Here is an 8,701-nt window from a genome sequence, read left to right as displayed (position 1 = left end):
GATTATGTTTTCCAATGTGCATTACTTTGCACTTATCAGCACCTACGTTCATCTGCCATTTGGTTGTCCCATCATCCAGTTTTGTGAGATCTTTTTGTGGCTCTTCACAGACTGCCCAGGGCATAACTATCTTGAGCAATTTTGTATCATCTGCAAATTTTACCACCTCACTGTTTACCCCTTTCCCCAGATCATTTATGACTAAGTTGAACAGTACTGTTCCCAATACAGACACCTGGGGATAAGAGAGGGAAGATCCTCTTCTGACACTGGCAGACCAGGTGCCAGCTCATGCCAAGGCCCCTAGGCCTTACTGAAAAGTGACAAATGCAGGGCTGGAAACTAGTCTTGCTCACCTGTCTGTTAGTGTTGTTAAAACAGGCCTTAGATTTATAAAAGTGTGTTTAGAGTTTATGACAAGCTCATGAGTTGCTGCATGCATTATTCTCACCTATAATAGCCGTAGCCCATGTTGTAAGGTGATATATAAGCATTGGCACTAAAGCTGTAAACCCCCTTGCCGCCACCCCACCACCAGTCAGGAGAGAAGCATTACCAAGTGTGAAATGCTAGTTTACCAGAAGAGGCGTCATCTCCTTTCCAAAAAGAGAAGGCCATGACTGAGACATCAGACAAGCCATTGTGGATCATCCGAGGACAAAAGACTTGGTTGATTGCTCCCCCTCACACACCCATGATGAGGCAGAGACCTGCACAAACACTTGCCCCCATCAGCTTGAGCTCTGCGGGAATGGAATAAAAATCCCTGTCAGGAAGAAACTGTTGTCCCCTCGATACTGCTTGGACTTCACGCCTTAGACGGCACGCCTTCTAAGCATAAGCAAGGGATCTCGGCTGTTTGGCTAGGGTTAGCCCTAAAGGACATACAGAGCTTGCATGTTACAGCAGCTTCTACTACACCTGAGTGGCAAGATAGAGTCAGGGTGCCCAAGGGGGCTGTCTGACTCCGTGTTAAGGCTGTTCTAGTGCCTGAGGAGTTCACACTTGATACTTGGTGGGTGAGATCAAAGTGTGGAACACACAACCGTGAGGAGCCCCACTGCCTGCCAGCCCCAGGAACCGGGGGCTCCTGCTCTCTGGGGCTCTAGCTGCACTAGAAAGGTAAGTTTCTAGCTTGCCTGGTTCAGAAAACTGGAAGGGAAAGAAAGAGAACCTACATTACATTTTTTAAAAAAAGAATCCTCATGATTTGTAAGCCACTGTTGTGATTTTGGGGATTTTCCAATACTGAGGGTGGTAACAATGAGAAGTTAAGGGTTATTATTTAGCATTTAGTTTAAAGTAGGTTTGAGGAGAAAAAAATCAGGATTGGGGCCCCTGTGTGCCGGGTGCAGCATGACACCTAGTGCCTTGTCTTGATCTTACGAACCAAGATGCATAGAACGTAGGCCGAGTGGGGAGAAGTCTGTGTAACTTATGCAGTTGTTGACACGTAACCTCAAATATTACCAACCACCACCACCCCCAAAAAACAAAAACAAAAAAACCAACCATCTCCCCAACAGACCCAGAGTCTGGAAGGCATTTGTCCCTCATACTGTTGAAAAGACTCACAGCAGAAAGGAGTCCAGCTTCTTAAATAATTCTCTAGCAAGACAAAGAAGAACCTCTCACATCTATACTCACAAAACACTTCCAAGAAATTGTAACTGTATTGTGTTTATCGTAAAGAAACAAAAATGCTAAAGACACCAGATTTTTCTGCTACCTCAAAAAAATCTGCTTGAAAGAAAGATTGTCACAGTTCAACTCTTTTCTGTTTTTCGAACCAGAAGATTCTCCCCTAAAGGAGATACACCGTTCCTGGAGGTGCTGCAATACCAGGTCGATGCATGGGGCAGACAAAGCAAGCTTCTGTTCTAACCCTCCCGTTTCAAAAATCAAGCTAAAATACAGTCCTCACATCAAGGACATATTAGATTTAAAAGTTTTATTAAAGTAAATGTTTGAAATTATATATACACAGGTTGAGAGGGAAGGTACTGTACATCTGGGGTCAGGCTTGGGTTATGGGGGGGTTACAGATACCGTTTGCAAGGATGAAAAGATACATACATATCGCATAACCGGCATAGACCCAGATTGGGGTGCAACGGTTTTTAAAGTGTCAGTGAATAAGTGGCCTCGGGTTCGCAACCCATGGAATGACTAAGGAGTCCAAGTTAGTATCAGTGGAGTGGATAGGTACATGGGTGGGGTGCGTCCCTTGGTCCCTCAGGGAAGGAAGTGGGTTATTTCCCTGGTCGGCTGTCTCAATTACTCAGCGTAGTATTGGCGGTGTCCGATGATGTGCTCGGTATAAATGTCTCTGGACCACCTGATGGTGTCGGACACCATGAGCTGTCTCATGAGCCAGGCGTAGCATCGACCAACCCCACATGCTCTCAGAACCGGCTCGTTGCGGGGGTCCCATGAGCCCAGGGCTCCCACAATCAGGGCGTGTACCTGGACTTCATAGCCCTGGGCTCTCAGCGTCTCAGCCAGCGAGGCATACTGACTCTTTCCGTGCTTGGGCCTCGTGGAAGGCAGGTGACCGGTTTTCGAAAGCACCGTGACGTCTACCAGGAGGACCTTCTTCTTTTCTGCGTCCATCACAACGATGTCGGATAGCAGTCGGCTGTCTGTCCCGGGAATGGCGGAGTCGACGGTGATCTTCCCCAAGGACGGTGGGATGGCTTTACTGGTCGGTTCTGGATGGCTTTGTGGTGGTGCCGCCAGGCTCCAAAGTGCTGCTTGCATCCACACAGGATGAGCGGCAGGGTCTCGTTCACGTAGCTGCACTTCCTGCAGCGCTTGTCCTGGCTGCCGTGGTGGATGGCTCCGTTGAGGGGAACGCAGTTGAGTCAGGCCCTGTGGATGAACCGCCAGTTGGCGAACCTGAGAAGCTGCCCCCGGGGAGGAAGTGGTTACTGGCATCCCACTTGCTGGACACCCCAAACACCTTGCCCTGGTCCGGCTTCCGCTTGAGGTTCTCGGTGTAGTGGTAGCAGATGGCGTCTTTCAGGGATCTTTCTAGCATGGCTACGGCAGTCGGGGTGACGATGGTGTGGTACGGGGTCTTTACGCGTGGCACCAGTATTCCCAGCTCCTGGCGTTCCTCGCACCACTTCCAGCAGCAGCTGGTTCTCTTACCCAGGCATCTTGAGGCGTTGCAGGCGCGGGACCAGAGAGAGAATAGGTCTCTTCCCTCTCTCCCGTACTCAGCCTCCAGGGAGCCGCTGAGGTAAGTGGCAACATTCCTCTCGGAGGGGGCCCTGGCAATGCGTTTCCTGACCACACCCTGTATGGACTCCTGTGCGATGCTCCTCACTTTTGAGTCCGGGCACACCAGGAGGCGGAAGGCGTGGGTCATCACCACCACGTCGTACAGGTCACCCATCCGTAGTATGTTGGCACCGCACTGTCTGTGGAAAGTGTAGATGATGTCCGTGCATGCCCTCTGGGGAAGGTGGAGCCATTTCTTCACCAGCTGTCTGATGGTGCTGTCTGCCTTCTTCAGGGGCACCTTGGCCAAGGCCGATCCCCTGAGGACAAAGGAGATGTGGGGGATCAGGAGGGTGTTGAGGGCATTGATTGTTTGCCAGGGGGCAAACAGGGAGGAGTCGATTTGGGCCACGTCTCACAGGATCTCTATGATGGTGCCTTGGGGTCTGCCAGACGTGGACTCCTGTGGGTATGCCGAGGTGTTGGTATCTCTCTCCCTCTTCAAGGCAGGTCATGGACTCGCCCTGGATAAGGAACCACGAAGGCTGGACCAGCGCCCTGGTGCCAGAGTCGACGTGGAGGGAGGCGCACTTTTGGGGTTGAAACACAGGCCCATCCACTCGGCGGCTTGGCTGGTGACATCGAGCATTTGCTGGAGGTTTTCCGAGCTGTCGGTGACCAGGGCCAGATCGTCTGCGTAGGCCAGAAGCCTGATTTTCTTGCCATGCAGGTCGAAGCCAGTCAGGCTGTTGGAGATGGCTCAGATGAGTGGTTCCATGGCCAGGTTGAAAATGATGGGACTGAGGGGGCATCCTTGTTTCACGCCACGGCAAATGGGGATGGCGTCCGTCTCTTCATCATGGCACAGATGGTGGTGGTGCAGTCCTTGTAGAGGTCTCGGAGGATCTGGATGAAGATAGCCAGCATCCCGAACTCTCCCAGGGTGGCGAAGATGTGGTGGTGGGGTATGGACCCAAAAGCGTTGGTCAGGTCAAGCCATGCTACGATGCACTGCCTCTTGGACCTCCTGGTCTCCTGGATGGCCGTCTGAAGGAGGAAGTTATGTTCGTAGCATCCCTCGGAGGACATGAAGCCCTTCTTGACTGAACTGACTGCACCCCCGCAAACTGACCGCTCCCTGATCCTTGCCGCGAGGCAGCTGGCGTACAGCTTGTAGATGGTGGAGCAGAGGGAGATGGGCCTCCCGTGCCGGGGTCATCCCGGTCCCCTTTTTTGTGCATGAGGATGGTCATGGACTTTTTCCAGGAGTGAGGAACGTGATGGAACTGCTTGCATTTGGTGAAGATGGCAGCAAGCACCAAGCAGCTGGGGTCTTGCTTCCTCAGCAGGTGATAGTGGATGCCATCTTTTCCAGGGGCACTGTTTTTGGTCCTTATCAGTCTCTCCTGCACCTCCTGGGGGGAGAAATCTCACTCCAGATCTTCAGTGAGATCGATCCGGGGTAGCAGGAGAAGGCACTCCAGGCATCGCAAGTCGGTCTGGGCCTTGTTATCTAACACGTCCTTGAAGTAGGAGTGGAGTCTCTCGGGCTGGATGGCACAGTATGAGGAGGTCCTGTAAAGGATCTCCCTCATGGCTTTCGGCTGGTTCATCTTGTATAGTTTCTGTATATGGGATGCAGCTGCCGGATCGTAGCGGCGGCTGACGTGCCCTCTCCTGCCTTCTCTGGTGGTGTTGTTATAGCCTGGCGTGGGGAATCTGCGCGTGGTCTGTGAGGTCTCCTGGGGTCCCTCCTTCTGACAGCAATTTCCGCAGAGAGTTCTGCGGTCATTCTGTCCGTCAGGCTGTTGAAGGTCTCGAAGTCCTCAACCTTTGCCAGTTCTCTCACCCAGGCAGATTGCCATGGTGTGGTGACCCTCGCTCGTGGCCGTCGTTCCTCCTGCTGTGGTGTCTCCACGGGTTCAGGTGCTGGTCTACTTGTTCCTCGACCTAGGGAGCGATGTTCAGGTGGGTCCTGAGGCGGGGGTCATGATGTGGTGGGGGGGGCGCTCTCGGTGTCTCTGAGCCAGCGCTGGATCTTCCGGGAGGAAGTGGGGGTTCTGGAAGAACCGGTGCTGGGCTTTGTAGGGGCGTGGCTCTGTTTGGAAGCACTGGGGATGGTTCGAGATCTTCTGCAGGTGGTATCTGGTTGTCTGCAGGTGGTATCTGGGTGAGGGGTCCTTCATGCGGCATGGGTTTTTTGGCATTTGGAGGCTCGTTGGGTAACCTTGGAGGGGGAGTTGGGGCAGTGGGAACCGGGGGCTGCAGAAGGCTCCTCTGTCAGCTGGGTCTCACCATGTGGCCTAGGGTGCGGTATTAGTTGCTCGTACGGCAGGGCAAGATGAGGTTGCCTGTGGGGGAGCACTGCACCGTCTTGTGGTCGTGTCATGCTGGATGTTTTGTATGAGGTCGCTGAGGCGTCTGGTGGGGTTATTGACCTGGGAGGTGGCAGCGATCCCCTTCACAGTAGGGTCCAGCGTGGGGATTCTGGAGATGGGGCTGGTACTTCTGGTGGCATCATCGGTCCTTGAGGCGGGGGTTGCGCTCTCCTTGATTAGCAGTTGGTCTCCCCTTACCTGCCGTGACGGTGGGGATGCTGGTTGGGGTGCTGAAGCCGGTGTATCAGTGGGGGTCAGGGTTGGAGCCCGCAGGACATCAGCAGGGTTCACCTTCATGATCGTGAGGGGTCCCTTGCATGTGGCATAATGGGACTTGCATTTCTTTTGAGTCTCGAAGGGGGCATTGCAGCAGCTACACCGGAAAGCAATCCGTTTGTTGTAGGTCTTGTGAACGTGCTTGCTGAGGGCCCCGAGGGTCTGGACTCCGTGGATGGGGAGGCAGAAAGGGCAGAGGAGGAGGCCTGTAGGGAGTGGGTACTGCAGGTAGATGTGGTCATCGTCCCCTGCCTCACTCTCTGTGGGGTGGACCCCTATTGTGCCTGCAGACTCATCAGGTGATTCCTCTTTGTCTGGTGGAGAAGCTTGAGGAGGTGAAGTCACTCCTGGGGCTGTGCTGGACTCACTGGCCACGATGTCTCTTTGCCCGGAAGGACAGCGCATGGCATTGAGATCCAGGGCTCTGGAGTCCATTCTCCTTCGAGCGGCCCTCCTCCAAACAGGTGGGTGGTAAGAAGTTTCAGAGTCTCGGTTTGAGGAGGTTGTTCCTTCTGGAGCATCCCTTTACGGAACAGCGGAGCAGCGCTCGGCATCCCGGTTCCGGGTCATCTGTGGTGCTCCTCCGGTGGCATCCTTCCCGGCAGGGCAGCACTCAGCATCCCAGTCCTCAGTCCTCTGAGGGGCTCCTCTGGCGGCTTCCTTCCCAGTGGAGTGGCGCTCAGCATCCTGGTCCTGGGTCGTTTAGGGGGCTCCTCTGGCGGCATCCTTCCTGGCGGGGCGGGGATCAGTGCCTTGGTCCTCGATCATGTAGGGGGCTCCTCCGGCGACATCCTTTCCACAGGCGTGGTGATCAGCCTCTTGGTCCTTGGTCATCTGGGGGGCTCTTCTGGCGGCATCCTTCCCAGAGGGGCGGCAATCAGCATCCCGGTCCTCGGTTGTTGGGGGGGCTCCTATGGCAGCGTCTCTCCTGGCGGTGTGGTCATCAGCATTCCAGTCCTTGGTCATCTGGGGGACTCCTCCAGCGGCATCCTTCCTGGCAAGGCGGCCTTCAGCATCCTGGTCCTCAGTCATTGGGGGGCTCCTCCAGTGGAGTCCTTCTCAGCAGGGCACCCATCAGTATCCTGGTCCTGGATCCTTGGGGTGGGGGCGGCTCCTTCAGTGTCATCTGTCTAGGGAGTAGCAGAGCAGTGTTCAGCATCCTGGACCTGGGAAGCAGGTGGGGATCTTCTGGGGTTCTCCTCCTGAGGAGCTGTCGAGACGTTCTTGCTTCTGGATGTGAGGTCCTGAAGGGCTGGCTTTCTGCTGCTCAATCTTCCTCTAGAGGTGCCTGCTGGGGTTTTTTTCTGCCAGCCCCTGATGTTTTCATCCTTGCTGGGGGTCCAGGTCTTTGGGCCAGGCTTCCGTTGGGTTTTCTGGAAAATGGAACACACAGGAACAGTAGCAGTCGATGAGGGTGTAGCTAAAAGAAAAGAAGAAAGAGAAAGTTCTTTCATGTATCAACAGTGTAGTGCATATGCAAATCAGCTTCAGCAGAAGCACAGATCTGGAGAGCAACATCAATTTTTTCAAAAATAGCTGCAAGAGATTCCATCTTTAGGATAAGGACTTGCAGATGTCTATTTGAAGACATTAAGCTGATAAAAACAGCTACAAATTTTAGATAATGTTTTCATCTCTTAGCTCAGAGAGCTGAGAAGCAATGCCCATATTCTGTGGTGCGCGCACACCCCCTACCCCCACCGCTTCCACCTCACCGGGCGAGATCTCAGCCACACAACGAACACCGTAACTATGTAACTCTGAGTGAGGCTCGCTTCCCTAAAATGACTCCAGTGGAAGAATTCAAAGCAAGAGCCCTTGACACACATTTATGTTAAAAAAAAATAAAAAAGACAGTTCCCTGTACACTCCTCGTTTGCATAAAACCCATCCACTGACCTGCTGCCCCCGAGCCACTCGCGCACCGGCCCCAGACACGTTTTTTTTTTAATTATTTTCCTTGAGTCACGCTAGGAATGTGACTCAAAGGGCCACCTTCCTCCTCTTCTGCTCCTATGAACTAGCCTTCGTCTGGGCAAAACATTTACAGAGATTGTTTCCTAGGTTAAGACGGTGGCATTTTCCCAACTGGAAAGGGATGGAAATTTTCTCTTCTGTGGGGAGACAAGGGAAAGAATGATCCAAACCATGCAGTTAATTCTGGAAGGTATACTAAGGAGAGCGGTTTAAGAACCGACACAGAATAGACTAAGAAAGCAGCTGTTTAACTGACCTACAAACAATGACAAAGTAAAGTCTGCAAGAGCAGCCTTTCAACTCAGAGGCCTAATACTAAGATGTAACTAATAACTGATGAAAGAGTTACAAATGATTCGAAACCATACTCTTAGTACAAACCAAATGGTAACACAGATAACGCCACTTTTCTTCACTGCTCTTCATCCACGATATTCTCCCCATAGGGAGGTCCACTGTTCCTGTTGGTTCAGTGCCACAATAACAGGGCGCTGTGTGCAGTGGCTGGAGGAAGCTGATATTCCATCTCCCAATTCCAAAAAATCAGTTTAATAGCTAGTCCTGAGATAGAGGAAGTATCAGTTATTAAAGTGATATGAACAGATTTAAAACTTTGATTCCAGCAAATGTTAAAATGATCTAAAATACTGGTTAATAAAAACATTTCTAGTCTTCTGCATAGAACGCTTAAATTATCCCCAAATAGCTACTTTTGGTTTAAAAAGTCATAAAAGGCATGTCATCCAGAATCTGACACTTGGTGAAATCTAAGTCTAGAACACACAACCGAGTTGGGGGTTGTGCCCTGCTTCTCAACAGGCTGCCCTGAGGTTGCCACTCACAGT

The 8,701-nt window shown here is 52.3% G+C and overlaps 2 non-coding genes across 2 annotated transcripts; both read right to left on the bottom strand.

Annotated features, from left to right (window-relative positions):
• Positions 1-1,808: 1,808 nt before the first annotated feature.
• LOC127035783 (U2 spliceosomal RNA) lies at positions 1,809-1,991 on the bottom strand. Its single transcript, XR_007769942.1, has one exon. It is a non-coding gene; the product is annotated as a U2 spliceosomal RNA (small nuclear RNA).
• Positions 1,992-8,301: 6,310 nt separating this feature from the next.
• LOC127035795 (U2 spliceosomal RNA) lies at positions 8,302-8,497 on the bottom strand. Its single transcript, XR_007769953.1, has one exon. It is a non-coding gene; the product is annotated as a U2 spliceosomal RNA (small nuclear RNA).
• Between the last annotated feature and the right edge of the window lie 204 nt (positions 8,498-8,701).

Source organism: Gopherus flavomarginatus, chromosome 16, assembly GCF_025201925.1.
Source record: "Gopherus flavomarginatus isolate rGopFla2 chromosome 16, rGopFla2.mat.asm, whole genome shotgun sequence".
Classification (NCBI taxonomy): Eukaryota; Metazoa; Chordata; order Testudines; family Testudinidae; genus Gopherus; species Gopherus flavomarginatus.
The sequence above is the reverse complement of the archived record's forward strand: the minus strand, read 5'-3'. Positions and strand labels throughout refer to the sequence as shown.